The sequence below is a fragment of the Panthera uncia genome, chromosome B1 (assembly GCF_023721935.1).
Source record: "Panthera uncia isolate 11264 chromosome B1, Puncia_PCG_1.0, whole genome shotgun sequence".
NCBI classification, from domain to species: Eukaryota; Metazoa; Chordata; class Mammalia; order Carnivora; family Felidae; genus Panthera; species Panthera uncia.
This window is the reverse complement of record NC_064811.1, coordinates 102,528,748-102,541,855: the sequence shown is the minus strand read 5'-3', so window position 1 is coordinate 102,541,855 and position 13,108 is coordinate 102,528,748. Positions and strand designations below refer to the sequence as shown.

At 38.1% G+C, this 13,108-nt stretch overlaps 1 long non-coding RNA gene across 1 annotated transcript; it reads right to left on the bottom strand.

Moving 5' to 3' along the window:
- Positions 1-457: 457 nt before the first annotated feature.
- Positions 458-12,363, bottom strand: LOC125923098 (uncharacterized). Its single transcript, XR_007457897.1, has 3 exons — positions 12,018-12,363; positions 7,462-7,851; positions 458-600 (listed from the first exon to the last, which is right to left on the bottom strand). It is a non-coding gene; the product is annotated as an uncharacterized LOC125923098 (long non-coding RNA).
- Positions 12,364-13,108: the final 745 nt, after the last annotated feature.

Genomic DNA, 13,108 nt, shown 5'->3' with positions numbered 1-13,108 from the left:
GTATTCTTGAATATTCCCATCAGTAATGTGGAATTGAAAGGTCAATGACAACAGGATAGGATTTTAAAATGGCACATATGTCTTTATATACCTCCTGTTGATGAACACTGCCCAAAAGAGGGGAGTGAGTCTGAATCAAAACAGTATATCTTTTTTTTCTAACTTGTAATTTTTTTTCATGTAGAAAACGTGTATACAGATACTCATGTATGTGTTATCTCAGGTGTTTGCTTGCACCTTAATTAGAAAACTGAATTTGAACAAAATTATTAAGTACTTATTAAATATTTCTGTAATTATGACAAATTCCATGTATCATGCAGATAGTACTCAAGCCTAGGGCCTCTTTATCATAAATACGAGAGCATTTCAAGAAATAATTTGTGCCTTCAATTAACAAATTATGTGTGTTAATAGCTCAAGTTTCTCTTCATACAAATTTCCATCAATTCAAAGATTTATTCAGGATTTATTCAGACTTATTCAAAGATTTATTCAGGAAGAGTCCAGTGATGGACTAGTACTATGATTTTCTCCATGTTGTATTTTAGTCATTCTCGCAGGTCATGAGAATAATGAACAATTATCTTTCTCTACAATCTGAAATAGAAGAAAAGTTAGTTGAAAATGGAACATCTGACCTAGAAATACATATCCCTTTCAAAGGACCAAAATAGGTATATGGCTTCATATTGCCTGAGCTACTCATTAAGTCAACTTAACTTCAGAAATAGTGTGGGATATCGTAGTGAAGACTCAAAGTAATGTGTTGTATGAGACTACTAATGTTTAACTCAGAATCAATTTAATATTTCAAAAGATTGTAAATGTAGAAGTATTATTTTATTAGAGAATATATACCTCTTAAGTTTTTTACCCAAGTTTTTACTTCCTTTAGTACTCTGAGAAAATGAGTACGTTATATAAAGTGTTTGCTTTTATTGAAAATTCAAACAAAATTCTTTTACTCAATTCAAAATTCTTTTTTCTGAAAGCAAATATACATATCAAAGTAACCTCCAGGGACAAAATATGCCATAAACTGAAATGTTATACTACAGTCTATTGTGGAAAATTATTTCTTCTAGGCTAATTTTGTACACGAAATTTAGTTATTCTAAAAAGGCAGATTACATATTTATTGCACATGTGTTGACAGATTTAAGTGAAAATACGTATGCATGCCTACTTTATAAACAACTGAATATCAGAGCTAAATTTTGATGAGTTACTTATTTTGTCTTTTGAATCATCTTAAATATCTCCAAATTCCATTTAGATTACATATCACAGTTCCTATTTATTCTAGCCTTAAAGTAATTAACAAAAATTTCATTCTTTTGAAGATTTGAAAAAATAGATTAGGGGGTTAAGAAATATCTGAGATTTTTTTTTGAAATAAAAGTAATTCAGTTGGTTGAAACTCAATTTTTTACAAAAATTTTTGAACATCTTTTCTCCCCAGGGTCCCTGCACTTCAGTTTTCTATTTACATAACAAGATCGTTTATATCAGGATAAAATGAGAATAAGCATGTTCCATTCTAAAAACCAAACCAAACAATACGGATGCCCCTTAACCTTTATCATGAGTTCGAAATATAAGAATAAAGATACTCAAAATCTAGTCTACTAACCCCTGGATGACTGTAATTTCTAAGTGGGATTCCTCCTATTCGTACCAATCTCATTGCGGAACAATCACATCCTCTTAGGAAAGGGCTGATTGCCCTCTTCCATAGCAACAAGTGACCACCAGAACCAAGTTCTCAAATACTCCATGAAATAAATAAAACACTCGTTCTGTTACCAAGCCTCTAAAAGCCAGCCAATCAGTGACAAGCAGCTGTTTCTGAAGTCAGAATTAGCAGCAGCCTCACTGAAGTGCATATATTTATACAAGTCAAGTAGTGAGCGATAGTCTTGTTCAAATAATCAGTTTTGTAACTAATAATAATAATAATAATAATAATAGTAATAGTAATAATAAACCAGTCCCTAAATTCTACTCTTGCTTCTGAAAGTCCATCAATCCTTGAACACCAAGCTTTCCAAGCCCCTACGTAAAATAAGCTCTCTGCTTTCTCAGAAAGACTGTGCATGAAGAGTACAACTCTGCCTGATTCAGCAAGCAGTTCCTTTAGATCCTTTTGTGTTGGATATTGAATGATTATCTTCTTTACACCTATAATTATGATAGGTCAGTGTGAAAAGCAGTAGCATTATCCCCTGTAGAAATAAATACAAAACTCAAATAAGTAAAGGCATTTATTTTTCTCAATTAATAAGAAGTCTATAAGTAGGAAGAACTAGTAGTAGGGATCAACAAAGTAATCAAAGGCTCAGGGTCTTTCTGTTTTTATGCTCAGCCATCATTGCTGCTGACATCTTTAAAAAAAAAAAAGGAGGAAAATAGATTTGGGGTAGGTAGCTAACAGTAATCATCATGATAGTATAGCAGTTAAGAGTTCCATTTCTGTAATTATTTCCTCTGGGTTAAATTTTTTGTTCTGCAACTCATTAGTGGCATGACATTGGATAAATTATTTAACCTCTCTCTAAATCTTTTCTCTGTCTTTTCTCTGTCTCTTTAGGGAACTGCAATAGGAATTAAAGTATATAATACTTGTAAGGCATTTAAAACAGTAACTGAGTAATAAATATTAGTATCATTATTACTGGACAAATGTACTTATGTTCACTTCTAGTGGTTTTTCATAGAAAGTGGGATCACAGGTAATATTAACTCTTGTGAGTTTTGTATGCAGAAAAAATAGAAGAGCAAACTAAGGAATTTTTTGCCCTGCCAAAATTAACTAAGCAACTTAAAAAAATTGAGAAAAACCTTGCATCATGTTGATACAAAGTAAGAATAAGATTGTTTGCATTTTAATTTTAGTTTCCTTTGACGTTAATCTGAAAGTTTTCATTTTTTAAGGAAATCTAGTCTAAACGTGGTGAAAATTATCAACTGGTCCAACTTCCAAAACACACACACACACACACACGCATTTGATGAAAGTTCATGAACCTTGGCAAAACTTTTGTTGAACCTCCCTGAGTTTCAGGTTTATTTGAAACTGGAACCAGGTGAGTCTCAGATTTTGTTATGAACGTTTCACAAAGTTCTACAAATAAAACATGATTTACGCAACAAGTAGGATTTGTTCCCTATCTGTTGCTAAAGTCTTCAAAATTTCTCAGTACTTATATCTGACTTTTTATGCTTTATACAGTAATTTTCAGGCTAAGTTCTCCTCATATATTTTTAAAGTTTATTGTTAGGAACAGGGATAAATATATTCTTATTTAATAAGAAAAATATCTTTTCATAGTAAGGTTTTCATTGACAACTCCCAGAAATTCACTCTTTCCCTAAGAAGGGTACAATTGCATAGGATTTCTTCCACTCCAACTTAGATGCAAGTCGTTTTTCTTTATTTTTTTTCCATTTTTATACTTAGAATTGCACATGTATTAATTTCAAATTGATCAGCTCCAGTTCAGAGTAGTTACTTCTTAAGTGTGTTCTATACACAATGACTTTAATGATCCACATTCTTCATTTCTTGATACATACCACACTGATTATTTATTGACATGTCATTTCTTATTTTAATACATAGGGAAAAAATAGTGACAAAAATGACATGATATATATTCTAATTTGTTCAGTAATATCACCAATTTGTTCAGTAATATTAATACAATATTGTGATAAAAGTAACCCAAGCTAAAACATTTCTTTATTTTTACAATAATTCACCTTTTTATATCAGTGAAAACATCTCAGTGACAAGATCCTTGTGAATGCAGATTTCATAATTATATTAGATGGGTACCAAAATGTTAATGGGTTATAAAATTCCCCCTTTCTAGGTAATATGGTATAGAGAGAGCAGATGCTTTAAGTAATTTGTCAGCTATTCAATAGGTGCTTCTCCCATTCTAAAATGCATGGTGAAAAAGACAAAAGATCACATCCAGGCTCTTGAAAGGCCTGTGGTGTAACATACATGTAAGAAAATAAATCAGTGAGGACAAAACTGCATAACATAAATCGAATTAAATACTAAGAAAATATAGTCTAAAAGCAAGACACTGTTTTTTACTAGGTTCCTTGAAGAAGTTCTCTGTTTTATTAAAATGTATGCCTGTATTCATTTATTTGTCTTTTAAATGATACTTCCTACAGCTTTTCACTGAAGGAAATAAAGATAGAATAATAATTAAAAGTATGAAGCTCAATGAACTTTCACAAGGTAAACATTCCCATTAACAAGCAGTGAGATACAAACAGAATGCTATCAGTATCTTAGAAAGTCCCCTTGAGCCCCCTTCTAATCACTACCCAACCCATGTTTGAAGAGTAATTACTGATCTAACACAACAGAATCGTTTTATCTGGTTTTGAAATGTACATAAGTAAAATCATACAGGATAGACTCTTTTTGCATCTGAATTTCTTTCACTTACTGTTATGTTTTTGAGGTTCATTGATACATGAAATATAACAGTAATTTTCTTACTCTCATTGCTGTATAATATTCCACAATTTATTTACCCATTCTATTGTTGGTGGACATTTTAGCTGTCTTTAACACATATTTTTGTGAATTTCTCTTGTGTGTGTATCTAGAGTAGAACTGCTAGGTCCTAAGGCATGCATATATACATTCAGCTTAGAGAACACTGCCATGCAATGGATTGGTAAAGTGGTTTTTACCAATCTACATTCCCACCAACAGTGTACAAACATACATATTGCTCCGTGTTCTCTTTTTTCATCTTTGCAATTTTCATCTTAGCTACTCCGATAAGTGCCTAGTGGTAGCTTACTGCTTTTAACTGAAGCCCTCTTTCCTATGTTTGTTTGTAATGACTGTGACTTGTTTTATTTATTAGATTGGCTGCCTTATTTTAAAACTGAATTTTAGGAGAACATTTAATTATTTAAAAAATAGAAAATGAAGAGGAACAGAAAGAAGAAAAAACAGTCACCCAGATCTGTGTTTCATACACATCCCGCAGACACTTCAAAGTCAATATAGCTTAAATTAAACTATCATCAAATCTAGTCCCTCCTGTTTACAAACCCCAATGTTGAATGTTCATTGTCTTTTTTGTGTAACTTATTTCACTAACTTACTTGCTTGGATCCTGTAGGCATTTTGGATTTTGGTTTGCTACTGCAACAAAACAAATGCTTACCAAAAAAAAAAAAAAAAAAAAAAAAAAAAGAATCACTGCAGACGAGACTATAAATTTAGAGAAAACTATCCAGCTTTATTAGTATTTGAGTTATTCAGTAACTCAGTTGATGCTGCTGCATTGAGCAAAATCTGATTTCTCAATGAAGCCACACAGATGGAGGAATCAGATTCAATTAGTTCTGGAAAAATAGTTATCCTCAAAGAAATGCTAATTACTCACTGCAATAAAAATAAATGTACCTCCTGACACTTGAGAAAGCACTATAAAAGTGGAAACAAAACAAGGGAATTGGAAGAATCTAAATATCCGCTTTTTAGGGGTACTTTAGTAAAAAGTGTTGAGGGAAATGATAAATAGTTGCTTGCAGTTTAGGGTTATGATACCTTGGCTAAGAGTTTACATTGTAAGTGTTATCATCAAATCTTGGAAGGAAATCAGACCCTAGATTCTCCCTGTATTTCACATTTCACCTCATTCTACCCCTCAACCACACACAGAGCAAAGCATTTTCCCGGATGTCAACATCACATAAGATACCACCCAGCTTGACCCTCAAGTGCCCAAGTACTAGAACGCCACAGACAACTGTGCAGGTCATGCCTGCCCAACTCTACATGTCCCATTGGCCGCCCTAAAAGTAAGCAATCATCAATCTGCCTTGCCAGTGTGAATTAACCCATACTCTTAAGAAACAAAATCAAACTGAAATTCTTCTATAGGACTTTCATTTTTAGGTCTCAGGATATAATCTGTCACTGTGCAATACAGTAAGAGACACTGCAAATAAGAGTTTAGACCAGTTGAGCTGGCAATGCTCCTTTCTAATTTCCTACTCCCAATTTTTACTTCCTTAGCTTCAGCATTTTTATTCTTTACTCATCTGTTTCAACTAACAGTCACAAGAGCTTTGAAACAGAAAAGCTTATTGCCTCCTCCTCTAACCCAACTGACAAGCTCCCATTTGCCTTCTCAGAAAACGGTTTCTCCCTCTCACTGGAAACACTTTCAGCCAACATTCCCTCCTTGCCTCCTAACAAAGCCAGCGCCCCAGCCTAGGCAGCTCTGCTCTCAAGGGTTTTTCAGTAGGTTCAGTCTGGCTGGGAGGGACTGCCTGCCATCTGACCTTTGTACTGCACATCTACACAGGCTGGAGAGACAAGGTGGGCAGAGCTGAGAACTGAGTCAGGAGAAGGAAGAGAAAGAGACAAAAACAGAGTCTGGGATCCAGAGAGTCCAAACACTATTTGGTTTGGCTTTCACACATGGCAGCTTAGCAACAGGAAATGTCAGCTTATTAAAGACTTCTCATGGCATCATCAGACGACAGCCATCAGACCCCTTGGCAAGGTTCCCAAGATCACACTAAGGGAGAAAAACAATATGAACCAAAATGAATGTCTATATTTCCTTTCTAAGAGGGAAGAGTTTACTAGGCTGGCTGATTTGGCAAGCTGTTAACAGAACTAATTTGATTGCTTTGGCAAAGAAAAGGGGATACATAAGGAGATCTCCCAGCTCGGATGCCAGTTTTGAATTCCAATGATTATCCTGTACACTGTTGACCTGATGTCAATGATGAGATAGAGGTGGCTTGGGTTGGCAATCGCAGAAACATCACCAAAAGAAACCACTGCTGATTAAAGCTGGCCACTTGCATGTGCAAAGGAAAAGTTTTTTCTGTCAGAAGCAGGCCAGAGCCACCCTCAGGCCTATTATTTTTGGGGGCAAATTTCAGAAAAGATGCTTTTATCATGCTTGTCACACCTGTGAATGTACCACTTATGTTATCATCCTCACAGTGTATAACTCTGCTCTTAAAACTGCTGGCTAAAAGCCCTTCCCATTAGGGGATAGATCCTACTTATCTAAAGTTCAGAGCCTACTGAAGTGTTTGCGGCATTAACAGAACTTTAGTTTCTTCTTGCCCAGAGGGGAAAGAAAGACACTCTCCTCTGGTCCTAGTTACATGGCACCAAGTGTTTCATCCCCTGGAAAGAAACAGAATGCTGAAGGAGAGACACATGATAAGCTCCATGAACATCTCTACTGACGATCTGTGTGCTTTTATTTTCCTTGGCATACTGGAGCAGCAACTTAACTAATCAGTTTCTACAACCTCTGAAGTTTTGTTGCTACTAAAACCCATAGCTAAACATAAAGGAGCAAACAGAAATCAATATACTGTCTTGACTAAGATTTTTAGGATATTCCCCAAACAACTTTCTCGCTCATTACAAAACACATATACCGCTGAGGCAGAAGGCACACGGATTCACTCAAATGAGACTGAGGAAGTTGCCTTTGTCTTCAACACCCATGCGGTATCCTTTATTCTTCTTGGCATCTATCCCTTTTAATCACACCATCCTTGGAATGCCAGGCCAGGCAGATTCGGTCACTGAGGAAGCCCACAGGGATCTGCTAGAGGTAGGTAGAAGAAAAGGGCATCTGTGGCTAAATAGGGACTCATGACCTCAATTTCATCCCAGGTGCTTGCAAAGCTTCTTCATACCTAGTGAACCACAGGGAACTGTGGAACAACTGTCAATTTCTCAGAGAAGTCCAACTCTGGAGGGCTTGGTTATTGCTTCAAAAGGTCCACTGGATTCTAGACCACAATTGAAAATATGGTCTGCTCCTGCAAGGAAGTAAGTTTCTTTTGTTTTATACATGCTCACCTGTCTCAGGTTACTACTCAGTGCTCTAACTACCATTCTAATTTTGCTCAAATACTCACTACTCTTTTTTTGTTTGTATTGAATGGGTGATAAGTTAAGGATCTGAGATATATTAAAACAGATGATTCATTTAATGGCATGAGTCAGAACCATATTGTTAATTCAACCAACATACTTATGTCACTCATACTACATGTGCAAGTCACTCACCATGCATAGTAAGAAAGAGGTTAAGAAATGCATGAGTAAGTTTCCAGGCAGTATTTAAGGGAATAAATATATTACAGTCTTATAGGCCAAACGACTTTACAGAAGGTTAAAACTGACATTTATTCCTCATGGGGTGGGAGGATCCAGACATAGGTATATAAGTCAAGGCTTTTTGTGACTAACAAACTCACACAATTTCTAGGAAGGCCAGAGAACTAGGTCTGGAGGCTATGTATGTAATTGGAATTGACATCATAATACAGAACCATCTAGCGAAGCCATCATTGCTAGCACCGAACAAACCCTTGCATTGCCTTTAGAACTTCAGCTACTATTGGCCCTGGAAACTAAAGATTTTCCTCTTCCCATAGCAAAATGAGTTTTTCATGGCACCTACTTCTTTCAGTCATTAGATCCTAAATTAAAGTTTGGGGCCAGAGTATCTGACTGACAGATCCTAATTCATGTGCACACATCCTAATTGTGCATAAGGCTGGAAGAGACTGTATACAGAGTTTCTGTTACTAAAGTAGGAGATGAACATTGCCAAAATTCAGAGAGAGTGAGAGAATAATTATTTGACAAAAAATGAGCAAAATTTCAGAGCCTCTATTGCTATTCTTTTATCAGGGTTTGAGGCAAACTCCCGGGAGATCTTAATTTGCCACAAACCCATTAGTAACAATTCCTCAAGACATAAGGAGCATCAACAGCCAGAACCAGGTAGGAAAACTTCTCTTTCTCTGAGCTTGACTGAAAGTTGGTAGCTTTGATAGCAATCCAGTAAATGGATCAGAGATATTCACCCAAATGAGGTATATGTCCCCTCCAAAATCTAAAGATGTAATGAAAACATTGTGCTTCTTAGTGATATGAGAATAAGGTACAGCCAATTCACCCTTTACTGTGAAAATCCCAGACTACTAGATCAGTGTTACTGATTTTTCCTCTTGCCTCAGTTTCCAATATATGGCTCAGCAGAGTATTGTTATGAATGCTGTCTTAATTTAAAATATTGATTTTATTCATCATGGATTGTTTGACATTAAGGATGTTTTTCTGATTACTGCATTAAAATATTTTCTATCTTGATTACTGAGTTTTTTAGTGTCCCCCTACTGTGTGCCCTTGAAGAATGCCTCACTAATGCTGGTTCTGCTTTAAGTCCATTCTCGGGGATATTCAACTGCCTGTTTCCAGGAGCAACTATTATATTAAGGGAGACAGAGACTAATATAACATGTAGTCTAGAGAATATAAAGTTCTGGGTAGGGGTATGTACATACGAAATAGGATAGCAGGGACGGTCTCAGACAGTGGGTGACATTTGAGGAAAGACATGAAATAAGGAATAGAGACCTAGATTTGTGTTTACACATATCAGTTTGAATTTTAAAGGGTACTCATTGACATGGACTTAGGGATGCGGTGATCAAGTGACCATTGCCAAATATCTCACAAGATCACACCTTTGGCTTATCATCCAGTCATGTGCCTATTAAGATAAGCTTTCCCTCCTTACCTCAGTAACTAAGGTCTCTGCCCCATTACTTAGCCTCTGACACTTGGGGATTCTGGTCTCCCCGCTGAAATCTGGTACCAAATTTAATACATTAACACGCCCAAGCATCTCTGGCCAATATGAAACACCCAAGTTCATCTAGGCCTTTAACAGTATCCAGAATGCCCTGAGGGCCAATTACAAAGTCAACTCAGAAAGGAGGGTATATGGGCTTACACCTCTAAAACTGTCAGATTTTGTAATTATGTATGTATATGCTTTTATATATCATTACCTTATTATATTATTACATTGTATTAGTATGTATTATATACATAATTTTTATAAACAGAAAAATCTGAAAGATGCATATGGAAATACATTATCAAGAAACTATACAAAAGAGGGAAAAAGATAATTTTAGACTGAGCTGAGTTTATCAATACACATGTACATTTACCAGAGTGTCTGAATTCAGTACACACGCTCAAGCAAAGGGAAGTGGTTCTAACTTGTTTGCCTGGTGGTTTTAATGGAAACCTGGACTCAGAAGTGATCTGCACTACAAAAAAACCAGAGATGTCAAAAATTCCTTGGAATGGTATGAAGAAAGAATCTACACACTTAGGGAACTATACCCATGGGAGTGTATTTATCACATGTAATTTATCCAAACTTTCCCTTCAAGAAGGCTCTGAAGACTGCTGTCAAGACATTGAGAATTAAGTTTTTGAGAAACATATTATTATTTTATTATATGTACTATGTGTGTGTGTATATATATATTATATATATATATAATATATATACATGTGGATATTTTCAACACATGCTTAAGCAGAATTACTAGTGCCTGAAGAATGTCCTTGCTCTCAAAGTTATATCCAATTTATATCAGAAACTAGATATTAATATCATAGGGCGGGATTTGCCCCAGTTTATAATTGATGTGAAAAAAAAATCAATATGGAAAACAAACTCTCTTGCTTTAAGGATTGGTAAAGTTTCTCCTAATAATATTTTATGTACCTTAACGCTTTCACTAGAAGAAAAAAAGCTTATTTATTTTTATTTTGCAAAATAGTATAAATTGAAGGGATTCCCATTATGAGTATGTCTACCTATTTTTCTAAGACTTTAGAAGAAGGTAATAACTGACTGAAGAACCAATCTTCATTTCTAGAAAAACAGTATCTGTTTTACAGGGCAAATATTTAAACACTAAAATAAATTCTAAATAATTATGTCAGAGCCATAGTATCAGTTTCTGGCAGATAAAAGTTTCTTGACTCTGTGTTGAATCATCTCAGGCTTCTCACTTCTATGCCATTTGCTTCAAGAGTGCACTAGTGGAATGCCCAATTAACACATCAATACTCCAGAGGTCACCACTTCAAAAGCTGAGGCCAGATTCCCAAGTCACACGTGGGTCACCTGAATCTAACATCCTCATCATCTTCAAGGCTCCTCCCATAATTTTGAATTACAGGCATATCAGGTTTATGTTGGTTTTTACCTTTTCACTTTCTCTAATGCATCACTACATTTCTTCCATTATTTTCAATATTTTTAGATCAGCTTTTGCTAGTCCTGTAGGCATAATCACTGTTCAGTATGGCATTATTTCACTTTCCCCCTGATGATTAAAGGAGATTTTTTTAAATGTTTATTTATTTGAGAGAGAGAGAGAGCACACACCCTGAGCTGAAATCAAGAGGAGGCTTAACCAACTGAGCCACCCAGGTGCCCCAAGAAGATTTTTACATAGTATGTTGTCCTCATCCATTTCATGTATATTCAGAATTATCTTTTCCAAAAGTATTTCCCAACATCACGTCCTTGCAAGGCTGAAATTAATAGTGTACTTCACTGCTAGGCAATTAAATTACACCGCTCTGCCAATCTTTAAGGAACTTCAAAAACGTGTTCTCTTTCTTCTTTAATATGGCTTCTTGCTTTAAGAAAACACAGAGAAGTGCCCCTTGTTGACCTGTCCAGCAAAGCCCCAGCCTGCCAAGAGGACACTTCTCGACCTAAATCCACCACCCGACCAGCCCTCAGAAGGCTGGACAGGCCTTGTCCCTAAGTCCCCAGAAGAAAGAGGCCAGTGACCTCTTCAATGGTCAACTCTGTGAGGAGTGGCTCATCAGGCTAGGATTTGACTGGGACGAAGCCGCCAGCACAAGGAAACTGGGGAAGAGACCCAGCCTCAAACCTCCGTCAAGGAGACCTCAGATGAGAAGGAAAGCCCCAACCCACCCCAGAAGGCGGGCGAGGGTCCCATTCCCCCTCCCCAGGGTCTTCCAGCCTCGGCTATGGCAGGGGGCAGGGAGGCCGGTTCCCGTAAGGCCCCCATAGCCTGCCGGCCCGGCCTTCGCTCAGCTCCTAGGTACTTGGCAGCCACAAACAACTCACCTCCGAGCAGGCAGGTGCTTTCAGCCTCGGCGGATGGCACGCCTGGGGTACAGCCCCCGCAGGGGCCGAAGGGGCGATGGGCGAGGAGGGAACCGCGGCTTCTTCGCGCACTTGGGCTCCCACTCGCAGGCGGATCAGGGGGCCCACCGCCTGGTCTCCTGCCTCCGCGCCGCTTCCGCTCAGCCTGCCCGCGGCCGCCTGGGATCCGAGGGCGTGAGTACTTCCGGGACAAGCTGAGGTTCTAGGTACACCGCCGGGGTGGAGCGGTTTAGGATTTCCTATTTGGAAAGTCGGCCCTGCAGAAACAGCCCGCTTCCCTCAAGTTCACCTGCTCCCAAAGGGCAGCCCTCAGAGACTCGCGGGTGCTCCCCTGAGACGAGCAGTGCCCGAGTTTCGGGCTGCACCTTCCTGGGAAGTCCGCCTGAGGCTGGTGGGGAGGAAGCTGGTTTTCTGAGACCACCGGTGGATTTCTGTGCCGCTGCCCTTGCCGCCCATCGTGGACGTGCTGCCGTACACCCCAGGAACCAGGACCCAGCTCGGAAGTGACACAAAAGGAGAGCCTGGTGCTGAAGAGCACGATGCGCTCTGCATAAAGCGCCTGCAGATGGGAAAGATCGTGGATGGGTTTGAGGGGATCGTGTACGGGGCGAGGAAGGAGGCCCAGAGACAGAAGCAACCTGCCAAAGCCGAGATCCAGAAGGTTCGGAAAGAAAAAGACCAATTTGCAACAGACCTGAACTCCATGGAAGATTTTTCCATTTTCTCTGACCTCTCAAAGTTGAGCCACTAAAAAAGTTGATCAAAGGCTACTAATGAATGCTTCCTAACCAATGAAGGATCGCTGAAGAAGCACGTTGATTGCATAGTAACAGTTGGAAAGGAAGGCCAAAGATAGCAAGCACCCAAGGCCCATGCAGAAAAGAAATGCAAGCCGATAGATGGGAAGATCAACCACATACTGAGTAAGGGTTAAGTGGCCTTCCAGACGAGCCTAAGGAAGAAGCAGGTAGGTGCACATCTCCTTGCTGGAGAAGGCCACTGAGCAGAAGACTTAAAGAAACAATGAACTGACCAGAATCTGCGATGACCTC